Raw genomic sequence first — 14576 nt, forward strand, 5'->3', positions numbered from 1 at the left:
TTCTGTTAATCCAAACAGCCAGGTAACTGAACAGAAAATTCTCGTATTAAAATCCTTTACGAATAACCGGCTGCACAAAATGACAGACATAGTTTCCGTTTTAAACTGCCACCTTTCCTAACCAATATGGTCAGCTCATCGTCAAACGAAATATGGATAATTTAAACTTGTGATATCTGTGTAATTTCATAGAATAATGCCGGCCGCTGGTGGCCGAGCGGTTCTGGCGCTACAGTCTGGAACCGCGCAGGTTCGAATCCTGCCTCGGGCATGGATGTGTGTGTTGTCCTTAGGTTAGTTAGGTTTAAGTAGTTCTAAGTTCTAGGGGACTTATGACCTCAGCAGTTGAGTCCCATAGTGCTGAGAGCCATTTGAACCATTTGAATAATGCTACTACTGTATCCAAACTTTGCTGATTCATCTATAGCTGAATGTCGGTACACAATTTTGATTACACAGAGTGAATCAGCTAACACTTGCACTGCAGGTATTGCAGAAATGCAAAGTGGAACTAATAATGATGATGATGGTGATGATGATGTTTGGTTTGTGGGGCGCTCAACTGCGCGGTCATCAGCGACCGTACAAAATCCCAATTTCGACACAGTTCAATTTTTACACAATCCGGTCTAGCCACTGTCACGAATGATGATGATGAAATGATGAGGACAACATAAACACCGAGTCCCCGGGCAGAGAAAATCCCCAACCCGGTCGGGAATCGAACCCGGGACCCCGTGATCCAGAGGCAGCAACGCCAGCCACTAGACCGCGAGCTGCAGACTGCTATCAATGTACGGTTTTTCACAGAAAATTTGCGGTCAGGGGCTCGTAATGTTAGCCAATACAAAGATAATAATAATGCTCTGAAAGTGTATTTTTTTGTGCAGACACACACTTTTCTAAATGGAACAAAGCCTATGGACATTAATAAATTAAAAGTAAGGTGAATTAGAATATCAGTGGTGTTTGTTGCAAGAGTCTAGCGTGAGCCGATTACGAGATATCGCATTGTGCAAATTTTCTATACCGACACTTGTTTGTGCCATTCAACATGCGTAGTTGCTAGGTAGGATGTTATGTTTGCTTACAGTGTGCTTGTGTGTTCCTTGAGGATACTGTGTAACAAAATGGTTGAAATGGCTCTGAGCACTATGGGACTTAACTTCTAAGGTCATCAGTCCCCTAGAACTTAGAACTGCTTAAACCTAACTAACCTACGGACATCACACACATCCATGCCTGAGGCAGCATTCGAACCTGCAACCGTAGCGGTCACGCGGTTCCAGACTGTAGCGCCTAGAACCGCTCGGCCACTCCGGCCGGCTTACTGTGTAACAGTCCAAGCAGCAGGTCGTGAGTGGAGTAAAAGTCGATATGCTCATGGTATGTGCAAAATGTAGGAAGAATACAGTTCGTTCTTCTACGGCGTATGCGGAAAGATATCCCAATAGACGTTATCGATCTCGGCAATTATTTATCAACCTCTTCAACCAGTTACATGAAAGTGGTAGTGCAGCATCAGCACAACGTAACAGACGGAAACAAGTGACGACAGAAGAGGAGGAAATTACTGTTCTTGCTGCTGTTGCGGTTGACCCGTACGTCAGCTCCCGCAATCGCACGAGTAAGTGGTATGAGTCAAGCAAGTTACCTAAGCATTCTTCGTCGACATGGCTTCCATTCCTATCACACCTCTCTCCTTTGAGAGCTGCGAGGAATCGTTTACGAGAATCGTGTTAACTTCTGTACACGGGCATTACTACAGGATACTCCCATATGTATCATGTATCTTCTTTAGTGATGAAGTCACATTTGCCAATCATGGTCAGGAAAACCAACGACACATGCACTAATGGGCTTCATCAGGTGGAACTTCACCGTCCTTGGAGTGTAAACATGTGGTAGGTAGGGGATAGTGAAGCATCAGCTCATAGGCCAGTTTTTCAAAGACGGGACACTGAACACGCACAAGCATCGCAGCCTCCTGATAGACCATTTTCCACTGATGCTAGAGCACGTTCCGCTGCAGACTAGGAGAAAACTGCGGCTCCAAAATGACGGCTGCTCAGCGTATAGCGCACGAAGTACTACAGCATCTCTTCACAAATTGTTTCCATATCGTTGGACTGGAAGCAGAGGACCTGGTTGGCCCGTTCCCTGGATTTGACACCCGTAGACTTTCTTCTGCGGGGAAAGCTGAAAGACGCTGTCCACAAGGACGTACCAACTACACCCGATGATAGACAAAGACGTTTGCTGCAGCCTGGTCGGACATCTCCGCTGACGTGCTAGCACGTGTGCAGCAGTCGTTCCTTACCAGGCCGGTGCCAGTGGTCATTTTGAACACAACCTGTGATGTTTAGTTGTCTCATTCATCATCATCACCACCATCATCATCAGGATTTCCTTCCAGTGAGGCGGGTAGGAGCTTTGTGAACGATATGCCTCCATTGGTATCTGTCCTGGTATAGCTTTTCCCTCTCCACGACATCCCATGTTAATCCTCTCCTCTTGACATCTTTCTTAACCTGGTCTGTCGATCCCGTGATAGGTTGCACTACTAGTCTTCTTCCTGGTACCTCCATCTCCAAATACTGGCGTGGAGTTTGAGTCGGATGCATTCCCTCCACATGACCGAAGCGCTTCAGTTTCAAAGCACTCATCCTCTCCTCTGTAGTCAATGTCACCTGCAGGTCTCTCCTTACATAACCATTCCTGACTCTGTCTCTTTTGTACAGCTGACCTAAGGAACTTCATTTCACATGCTTGTATTTTACTCATTTGTTCTACTCTTATTTATGACAGGCCTCTACACTATAATCATGATTGGCAGCAGATAAGTTTTATACATGGTCTGTTTGGCTCTTTGAGGGACTTCCTTATTCTAACTAGTGGATGCTCTTCTTTTGTTATTCTCTGTGTGCTACCATGGGTATTGCATCCAAGTGTTGGTATGGAATTCTTTCAAAATACGATATCTCGTAAACGACTAGCACTAGAATAGTGCAACAAACGCCATTGACATTCTAATTGACCCTACTTCTAGTCAATGTCTATAGGTATTGTACCACATGAAAACATGCATGTTTCCACAAAAAATACACTTTCTAAGTATTATTACAATCTGTTTATTTCCTAACAAAAACTGGCTCTGAGCACTATGGGACTTAACATCTATGGTCATCAGTCCCCCAGAACTTAGAACTACTTAAACCTAACTAACCTAAGGACAGCACACAACACCCAGTCATCACGAGGCAGAGAAAATCTCTGACCCCGCCGGGAATCGAACCCGGGAACGGGAAGCGAGAACGCTACCGCACGACTACGAGCTGTGGACATTTAATAACAATATGAGCCCTTGACAACCAATCCATTCTGTGAAAACCGCCAATCAACGGCGTTTTCCATTTCCGCAATATTTGTGGTGCAAGTTTTAGGTGATTCACCCTGTAACCAGACTCATGGTGCCCAGCTGTCCGGCGGAATAGTGCATTTCTTTTGTTCAAATGGCTCTGAGCAGTATGGGACTTAACATCTGAGGTCATCAGCCCCCCTAGACTTAGAACTACTTAAATTTAACTAACCTAAGGACATCATACACACCCATGCCCGAGGCATTAATCGAACCTGCGACCGTAGCAGCAGCGCGGTTCTGGACTTAAGCGCCTAGAACCGCTAGGCCACAACGGCCGGCCACAATTTTGCACGAAGATCTCAAAATGTGCAAAGTTCCTCTAAGTGAGTCCCACCAATGTTGATGGATGACCACAAGGCTGAACACGTGGCACGGTGCCAGACAACTTTGACGCACAATGATGACATGAATGAGACTTTTTTTCATCGACTGTCACAACGGGTCAGACTTGGATGCCGTTTTTCAGTCCTGTTTCAATGCACTAGCCAGCTCTCTATTTCCTTCTAAAATCATGTTAGTCTCACAATGGTTTACCCGAAACCAGACACCAAGAATAAACAAAAAATCCTACTGGGACTGTATCAAGATATGTTTTTTTTTTGTTTTTTTTTTTATAATCAGTCACAGTACGTCCTTAGACGTTATGTCTAAAATTATATGGTCAATATCGATGTCATCAGAGACAGAACAGTTTTACTGTTTGAAAAGGATCCAGCGAGGAATGTAATCTAGGCCTCGTTGAAGGTGGCATTTCTCTAATTTAGCGAAACCACGGAATACCTAAAAAGAACGTGACCACATAGGTATTTGTATGCCACTCCTTACGAATACACATCTACTGTCTTAACCAGCGTGGTTCTTGAAAGATACTGTGTGTCTTCCATCGAGTGTGTGCCAGTTGATTATTTTTTAGTATTTCTGTAAGCTTCCCAGTATCGCAAACAAGCCTTTCGCCGTTCGTACACCCCTAGTCTACTGTTAGCTTAACGAGTATGCGTTCCACACACTTTCAGTACTATTCAGTTACAGATTTCGAAAGTATTTATGTTGTCTCTTTTGTAGACCTGCTACAGTGTCCCAGTGTACTAAAAGCCATTCGTTTTTCATTGCTATCTTTTTCGTCTCATGCCCCTGCATTGTTACTATGTATAAGATGAGCACATGATAAAAAGAGGTGGACGACGCTGTGTGCACATTGTAAGTATAGGGCTCAGCGATTTGCGCAGTCTGATAGCAGACAGACGTCAGCAGGGGCTGCACGCGAGTATTTCAATGACCGTCCTATCGGTCCGAACCGCGCACCGGCCGAGCGGCGGGCCTGAGGGAATTTCCACAGTCGCATTTATACGCACCGCACGTAAATCCGACCGGCATTTCACGGACTGTCGCCAGTCATCCGGCAAAGTGCCTGGATTACGCCCTGGCGTTCAGCGTAAGCGCATTAGTACCTGTCGCGGGAAGCGGCAGAGGTGGGGGCGGGCTGAATCGCAAGGCAGCTTTCGTTGGTTGCCTTCGCTGTAGTTCACGTAATTTTCTCCAGTTGCAACATTGCGTCATGTAAGAGGTGTCGTCGAGGAATAAGGCGCGGTTTTCATGTCGTCTGCGCTCTCAAGGTGCTGAGGTGCAGATATCCTCCTCAGCAGTTGCTACCTGTCGCCTAGCCTGACTTCCATTCTGTTAAGAGACGACCGGGAATTCCTTCCAGCCGTACAGGTACATGTTTCCCGTGGTTTCCTTAAAACAGACAATACAAGTGAGTTTCCTGCTGATTCACTCAGCTACGGATGTCCGGCAGAACTCGTGTATCGTCAGTATTCCGCTCCACGCCGACGGAAAGCCGAACTGCAGCCGTCCTTATTTACGGAAACTATACATATCTCTAAACTTAATAATTATCCTCAGGCTTCCAGTTGTATCAGTTGCTTTCAACTAAACGAACTGTTGCGAGTAAAAACTATAGAGGAAGAGCCGGCCGAGGTGACCGAGCGGTTCTAGGCGCTACAGTCTGGAACAGTGCGACAGCTACGGTCGCAGGTTCGAATCCTGCCTCGGGCATAGATGTGTGTGATGTCCTTAGGTTAGTTAGGTTTAAGTAGTTTTAAGTTCTAGGGGACTGATGACCTCAGAAGTTAAGTCCCATAGTGTTCAAAGCCATTTGAACCATATAGAGGAAGACAAAAATTGAAAGTGCAACTCTAAGATGAAAATTTGTCATTCGAGAGGAATTCGTCGGAGGGGGGGGGGGGGGCGTTATCAAAGCAGTCAGAAGGCTGATAAAAAAAAGGAAGGTGTTGTAATGTCGTCATCAAATCCTAATCGCATCAAAGTTTTAACACACGACGGGGAAAATGGAATGTAACTGACAATCAAATTGTTTTAAGCGTTTCGTGTGGTGGCAATAGCTTGTTAGCACAGACATTTGAGACATCACAGGGAAAGATAAGGAAAAGAGAAAAGAAAAGCGACAGATATTGGCTCCTCAAAGCTCTACGGACAAAAATCTTCTTTCCAAGACAAGAAATACAAAATTAACCTAAAAACGACTGCAGAACTTTCGCATTGGTACAGCTCTTTCATAATCACTTCGATACGACAGTTAATTGAAGGACTCCAAAAGTGTGTTCATGGATACTTTCTAATAAATGCAAGCCTTTCGGCAGTTAAATTTCATTATTTTTCGTCCAGTGAAACAGTATTCGACTGCAATGTTATTGAGTTAGCTATTGTAAAATGCTTCCTCTGTACTTTTGATATCTCTCGAAATCTTCTTAAAAATGAGAACAATACGAGAGCACATTAAACTGCTAACGGCGACATGCGCCGGCAAGGAATCACACTTCAGTTGTAGGTTGAAATGATTGCGGAGAGTTCGCCTTTTTTCTTTCCTGCCTGAAAAGGCTGGTGCTGACGTGGGTGAATTATTCCTAAAGAAAAGCGTGTTACTCCGCCGGGAGACATAACAGAAATTTGTGACGACTTGCGCCGTTCCACTGAACTTTCCTACGGGAAAGAAAGTCAGGCCAGGAAGCCGGAAAGAGCCCGTGGGGGACCAAGTTGTCGGCGAGCAGCTGTGCCCCGGTACGTGATCTCGCGCAACGTGCCCGCCACTGCGCATGCGCACACTTGGAGCGGGGCGTGTAGGTGTAGGCTCAGAGCGAGATATTGGAGTTCCGCGAAACAGACGGGCAATATATTTGCTGGCTGCTCTCGTCTCAGAAAAAAATGGCGATCGAGTCATTAACTTCTTTTGAAGAGGTTATACTTTTCTCTGCGTTTGTTGATATTTTCAGGGTCTGGACGAAAATTTAACATCCTCGTAGACACACCTGATTTCCAGGTATTGTTTACTGTCTTTATTATGATGTGTCGATGCTGTTATAGGATGTATACTGGGAGAACAAAGGAATATATTGAAATTGGGGTGTGACGCCAGTAGTTCTGTGAGTGTCGTGCTGTAGTGCTAAATTTCCGTCGTGTCAGACATTACACACCTCCAGCAAGGTCAAAGCCTCCGCCGCTTCTGAGCTGTTGTTCGCACTTCACTGATATCATGCGGAATTTTAACGTAAACCCTAGGAGCATCAATTATGCCTATCACTGAAACGAAAAAACTAGTTAGAATTCCGTTCTTATACCAAACGAGAACATTGTTGCACATGGAGATGGTTGTCACTCGACGATAAAAGCGAAAATATGAAGCTTATGTCCAATACAAGTACCTTCGTTTTCCATGATTTTAACAAGTGTTTCACAAAGCTAACATAAAATTTGACGTGGTTAATTTGAAGAGCACGTCATCTCCGTTTAATACATAAAACTTTCTAATGTTTCTAGTCGCTACAATTACTACAAGCCGACAAGCAAGTTGTGATATGGTAACTGCGGGAAACTGACACTGTAAATATTGTATGGCGTCGAGACGACAGTATAATGCTGTGGAAACCGGTTGCCTTATAATAAAATTAGTGATTCAAAATTATTGAAAACATTATCTACAACCTAAGCCTTTACATTAGACTTAATTAATCTGCTATTCAACAGTAACAGTAATATGAGTCTATTAATAAACACATTATATCCAGCTGATATCGTACAAATAAAGCAGTTACAAAATGTGAAATATCGCAATTTTCTAAAATTTTGTGTTAATTGCCAATAGCCGGCCGGAGTGGCCGTGCGGTTCTGGGCGCTACAGTCTGGAACCGAGCGACCGCTACGGTCGCAGGTTCGAATCCTGCCTCGGGCATGGATGTGTGTGGTGTCCTTAGGTTAGTTAGGTTTAATTAGTTCTAAGTTCTAGGCGACTGATGACCTCAGAAGTTAAGTCGCGTAGTGCTCAGAGCCATTTGAACCAATTGCCAATAAGTGCGTTACAAAATTCGGAATATCACAATAACTGGAGTCCAGCATATAAATATATGATGCATACTTTGAATGAAATATGGATTGCCTACGATCAGAAGCAAAATGTTTATTTAAAATTGGTCAAGGCTCTTGCAGGGCACGTCATACGGAAGCGGTTATGTTTTACTGAAGGAGGGTATTACAGTACATCATTTCAAGGGTGTTGCTTTGTCTTACACAGATTTCAACATGCTAGAGAGGAATGGTCCAACGTCAGGCTCACTACGCAGACGAGTAGGGGAAGATTTGATGCCCAAGTACTATTTATGACCCCCACGCTTTGCCATGGTTTTATGATTCGTATCTCACACATACCACATCCGTCATTAGGTTGCTACCATATAATGACATAACGGACGTATGTTGTTTAATACCAATGTAGAATCCGCATCATTAGATTTTACCGATCGATTTCCTTATTGGTAATAGAAATAGGTCGCATTAAAAAGAAAAGTATATCGGGTGCATTTCACAAGAGCCAGTGCATGTCACTTACTTGGAATTAAGCAGTACCGGTGTTCGCAAGTAGTCAGATTGCGTTGTCACAGTCAAAAACGAAATCGCCAGCACCACACCAACGGAAACGAGTAGTGGCTGCTTACCTGAAACAACAGAAAACATGGCATATGTTAGTAATTATAATATCTAACAGGAAACACTTTCGTTGTGTTTTACAAAATATTATTTATTTTGTCACGAACTGGCTTTCAACTTCTTAGTCTATCGTCAGTGACAACCGAATGTCACAAGCACAGATAAAAAAAAAAAACGCGTGACGTACACTGGTATTACTTAAAAAGAAGATACAAATATTGATGACATACAGAGTGTTTCAAACGGAAAGCATTAAATTTTTATATCACGTACAAATAGTTCAATTTAACTGATAATGAAAAATAAAGTTTTTATGTGGATATCGTTAAATTTAACAACAGATGAAAAATAATGTTGAATTTACAATTGCAGTATAATATTTGTGAAACGGAAACTGGTCAGAGTAAATCAATAAAACTAAGCTAGTACTCTGAATCATCCGTCTGTTGATTTTAAACATTTCCGGTCGGATCAAGTTTGCTTTTCTTAACAGTACGTAAAGCTTCACAGTCTACATCGTGTGGGCGGTTTTCTGTTAAAACATGTTCCACAAAGCTTTAGTCTGTTTTTCCTAGTCTCTAGCATCTGTAAAGTTCCGATAACCAAACTGTCACAGCTCTGCGTGACTGAGTAACATATACATCGCCACAGTGCTTGCATGTGGTTTTATACACACAAGTCCGGGCTAAAGGTTGAGATTTATCTTTATTACCTAATAAAAATTGTGATATACTGTTGTTATTGTAAAATACTGGTGTGTAAATGTGAAACTTTAACTTTCTTGCAATGTTATATGAAATTTTGCCAACAGATGGGATGGTCTACCAATTTTTTGTAAATACTGGTTGGTTCCTATCGCCCAGCATAGAGAAGAGAAGTCATTTCAGGCGATTTATTTTTACGTAGAATGTTATCTATCAGGGCAGAGGTATGGCAATTACTGAAAGTAGTAAGTTTAATTCGTTCAGCAAAGAAAACTGCTTGTTTGCGACTTTTTGGGTGTTGGGAGCTCACAGAGATTACCGTGTCTGTAGCTGTGGTTTTTCTGTAAATGCTAAGTAAGTGTCTCCTTGTGCTAATGTCTGTATTACGGTGCAAAGAATTTACAGAGGAGACTCCCAGCTCAATGGTCAACAGAATTTTAGTACGTTACTAGGTCAAATGTTGTAGGAATGTATGTAATTGTCTAGTGGTATCAGCGCACAAAAACCAAAAACAACACATCGTCCGCACACCTAATGCAGTATACAGGGTGAGTGACCTAACGTTACCGCTGGATATATTTCGTAAACCACATCAAATACTGACGAACCGATTCCACAGACCGAACGTGAGGAGAGGTGCTAGTGTAATTGTTTAATACAAACCATACAAAAATGCACGGAAGTATGTTTTTTAACACAAACCTACGTTTTTTTAAATGGAATCTCGTTAGTTTTGTTAGCACATCTGAACATATAAACAAATACGTAATCAGTGCCGTTTGTTGCATTGTAAAATGTTAATTACATCCGGAGATATTGTAACCTAAAGTTGACGCTTGAAACCTTCGACGTTCAGTTGCGTGTTGTAAGAAACACGGGCCACGGTCGGCGAGCAGCTGCAACATACATCGCGTTTCTACAGAATGATCTGCCAACGTTGCTCGAAAATGTCCCACTGGAAACGCGTCGACGTATGTGGTATCAGCATGATGGTGCACCTGAACATTCCGCAATTAACACTAGGCTGACCCTTGACAGGATGTTCGACGGGCGTTTCATAGGACGTGGAGGACGCATAAATTGGCCAGCCCGTTCTCCTGATCTTACACCTCTGGACTTCTTTCTGTGGGGTACGTTAAAGGAGAATGTGTACCGTGATGTGCATACAGTCTCAGAGGATATGAAACAACGTATTGTGGCAGCCTGCGGCGACATTACACCAGATGTACTGCGGCGTGTACGACATTCAATACGCCAGAGATTGCAATTGTGTGCAGCAAATGATGGCCACCACATTGAACATCTATTGGTCTGACATGTCGGGACACACTCTATTCCACTCCGTAATTGAAAACGGAAACCACGTGTGTACGTGTACCTCACCCCTCATGGTAATGTACATGTGCGTCAGTGAAAAAGACCTATAAAAAGGTGTTAGCATGTGGATGTAATGTGCTGTTCCAGTCTCTTCTGTACCTAAGGTCCATCACCGTTCCCTTTGGATCCCTACGTAATTCGGTGCTCTCCGATACACACGATCGAACAGCGGAGGAGTGGTACTCAAGCGTCAACTTTAGGTTACAATATCTCCGGATGTAATTAACATTTTACAATGCAACAAACGGCACTGATTACGTATTTGTTTATATGTTCAGATGCGCTAACAAAACTAACGTGGTTCCATTTAAAAAAACGTAGGTTTGTGTTAAAAACATACTTCCGTGCATTTTTTTATGGTTTGTATTAACCAATTACACTATCCCCTCTCCTCACGTTCGGTCTGTGAAATCGATTCATCAGTATTTGATATGGTTTACGAAATATATCCAGCGGTAATGTTAGGTGACTCACCCTGTATAACATTGTAACTTACTGGCTCTATTACAGTGTTTTCTACTTAATGGTGTTGTCATGTTCTGCCAACCAGCGACGAAAAATTCGGTTAATTTTAGTAATCCTTGTTAATAATTTCTAAGAAGTATACTGTAAAAATATTTATTTTCTTAGTGTTACGGGTAACGAAAGACATCAGCTTCAATTAATTGAAAACCAAAGAAAGATGTATCGCAGGAAACTATAGAAACGAAAAAAAACGATTATTATTACTACAAAGTTAAATTTACATACAGTGATAAAATCAAGGGGGCAATGAAAACTTTTTTTATGAATGACAATCAATTGTGCCGTAGATACTGCAAGAGCATTGAAGCTGATATTTTAGACAGCAGTAACTGTGGTTTTGCTGTATATTAGACGTTTACCATCACTTTTCCAGCTATAACTCCTTCCGAACAGGCCTCGAAGGCAGAACGGTACCAACCGGCCGCCGTGTCATCCTCAGCTCACAGGCGTCACGGGATGCGGATATAGAGGGGCATGTGGTCAGCATACCGTTCTCCCGGCCGTATGTCAGTTTACGAGACCGGAGCCGCTACTTCTCAATCAAGCACCTCCTCAGTTTGCGTCACAAGGGCTGAGTGCATCGAACTATTTCGGGAGATCGATGTCTGTGTTCTTAATTTCACGTAGCATAAACACAAAAAAATACGATTGCCATGCGGGGTCTCCTTGTGAGATGGGGAAGGCTGGTGATAGATTAAACACAGATTGAAATATTCCGTGATCCGACCAACATTCGATCCCGCCGCGACCTTTCGCTCTCCAGGCACGCGCTTTATCACTTTTTTTTTTTTAATTTTATTTTAGCGACAGGATAGAACGGACAAAGTCAGCTTCAGGCTGGATGGAGACAAGGTGGGTAGGCGTCGAATCCCGAGGTCTGGTCGCGATGCCTCCCCCCCCCCCCCCCCACACACCGGTCACTTGGTACTGATCTTTTCCATTTTTTGATACTTTTTAATGTTTATTTATTTATTTGAAAAATCGGAGTTAATCCTACATGGCTCTCGCCACTGAAAACGGAAAAATATTATTTGCTGCAGTTTTTAGCTTATTTCTTATTAACAAAAAAACGACACAAACAGGATCACAAAACTGAAACAAACTGTGTAAAAATACACCTGTAAAGGGACCATGACGAAAATAACACAAGGACTGGTTAACTCAGGAATGAAACATCCAAACAGAAAAGGGATTCTACAGATCATCTAACTCCTCCACGATTAAATACGAGATACAACATATTCGCAAAAAGCGCACTATAGAGTGACATCTTTTGCAAATCTAATGGGCCGCAACCATATGAAGGTAAATAGCACAAGGGTCCGGGTCATACCCGCTTCCCATACTAGACCACAAGTACCGCCGTCTTCCAAGACGACAAAAGCTGTTTTCACAAGGCTGCACGCATACATTACTGGGCAACCAGTTGCATCTCGTCTGGTCAGTTAGATCATCCGATTATAGCCTCACAGAAAATGCCTAGGACTGTTTCGAACAGCAGGTAAAACGTAGCAGTCTCGGCAAATTTCCAACTCAATTAATTACTTCAGCCGGATATATTATGCGTGAAAAAACTTGTGGACAGTCTTCCCCGCCGAATTTATTTTCAAGCCTAAGCGCGGCGAAAACGGAATCAATGTCTCCGGGAAGTGTATGCTTATAAAGCGGGTGCCAGAAGGAATGGTCAAAGTTCAGGGACATGACAGGAACGATCATTTGAAGTAAAAAAAATCTAGTAAACACGGGCGCTAAAATGCATGTCTTAAAGAGATACGAGCACTTCCTCTCCTCCACGCTGCGAAACAAAACTCTTCTACTGCAAGCTCTTTCCTTTCCAAATTTTGAGAGGAGGCGGTATGGACCAAAAGAAGAAAAAAATCGTCTAGTAAACACGTACCTTAAGAGCTATGAGCATTTGTTCAGTAGAAGAAATGTGTTTCACATTAGCGAAGATGAAGGAGTGCTCATAGTTCTTCAGTTATGAATTTTAGAGCCCACGTTTATTATATATTTTTGCCTCGAATGATCATTCCTCTCAGATCCCTTACTATTGGCCATTCCTCCTCGGACACATTGTACTGTATTGCCTGCACATACAGCTCCTGAAAGCGAGCCTTGCAGCCACAACTTGCTAGCACCAAAGATGTATAAATATGTCGTAGCGCCGGCCGGGGTGGCCGAGCGGCTCTAGGCGCTACAGTCTGGAACCGCGCGACCGCTACGATCGCAGGTTCAAATCCTGCCTCGGGCATGGATGTGTGTGATGTCCTTAGGTTAGTTAGGTTTAAGTAGTTCTAAGTTCTAGGGGACTGATGACCTCAGAAGTTAAGTCCCGTAGTGCTCAGAGCCACTTGAACCATATGTCGTAGCTCCTATTGCGAAACCGAGCGAGGTGGCGCAGTGGTTAGCACACTGGACTCGCATTCGGGAGGACGACGGTTCAATCCCGCGTCCGGCCATCCTGATTTAGGTTTTCCGTGATTTCCCCAAATCACTCCAGGCAAATGCCGGGATGGTTCCTCTGAAAGGGCACGGCCGACTTCCTTCCTCATCCTTCCCTAATCCGATGAGACCGATGACCTCGCTGTCTGGTCTCCTTCCCCAAAAAACAACAACAACAACAACAACCCTATTGCGAATATAAACACGGAGAGATTCTATGCAAGAGGTAATAACTATTCGACTACGACGACTCTTTCGACGTTTCGTATCGATAACAAGCAAAAGCGAATTACTGGGAAGACAAGTAATGTTGTCTCATTCATAATTCTATTCTCGAAGCAAGACCAGCGCACACAACATATGTTATGTCTAAAGCGCAGTTGAAAGTATTTCGTGTGAGTAGGCAAACAAGTTACAGAACGACCTTACCTACGTCCTTGTAAGCGATATTAACATAAACAGGGTTAAAGAGGAAAATAAAGGGCAAGCGCCAAACTAAATGGCGAGGAGAGGTAAAATTGGGAAATGCTAGCGGGCAGGGTGCGGGCAGGACGGACTCGGGTCCCGAGTCGCCGGCTTTTCCTCTGGGCACCCAATTTGATGGTCTATTCAGACGCGAGAAAGGTGCCATTGATTTCTCGTAAAAAGCTTCGCGTCCTAAAGCCGAGGGCGTCTCGCGCCCCGGCGGCTGCATCTGTACACGCCAGTCACGGCGCACTTATTGCTGGCGCCAGACTGCGCTGCCGCGATGCTTATTGCATTTTTCGCGGCCTCGCTTGCGACAGCCACAGCCCACTCGCAAGTTTTCGCTGCCACTGGCGGTGGTTGTCCAACGTCGAGAGGTTAGAATTTTGCCGAGGTAGATTGCTGTCTCCACGTACCCTCCAGATACTGCTACAGTGGTCATGTAATATACCAATTTTTAGCGGAAGTAATATACCAATTTTTACCGGAAGCGTCCGCCTCGGCGAAGACGTGGCCACTGTAGCTGTCTTCGTCTGTCTGTCGAAATATTCCTGCTCTCTGGGGTTCCTATTTCCGAACCAGGCTGCTACTGTTCGGGACCGACCTCAATGGTTCAAATGGCTCTGAGCACCATGGGACTCAAC

At 43.7% G+C, this 14576-nt stretch overlaps 1 long non-coding RNA gene across 1 annotated transcript in view; it reads right to left on the reverse strand.

Annotated features, from left to right (window-relative positions):
- Positions 1-14576, reverse strand: part of LOC126259592 (uncharacterized) — a 616409-nt gene that overhangs the window by 332729 nt on the left and 269104 nt on the right. Inside the window, exon 3 of the long non-coding RNA XR_007546537.1 lies at positions 8322-8427. This is a non-coding gene — a long non-coding RNA (uncharacterized LOC126259592). The remainder of the gene's footprint in view (positions 1-8321; positions 8428-14576) is intronic.

Source organism: Schistocerca nitens, chromosome 1 (genome assembly GCF_023898315.1).
Source record: "Schistocerca nitens isolate TAMUIC-IGC-003100 chromosome 1, iqSchNite1.1, whole genome shotgun sequence".
NCBI lineage: Eukaryota > Metazoa > Arthropoda > Insecta > Orthoptera > Acrididae > Schistocerca > Schistocerca nitens.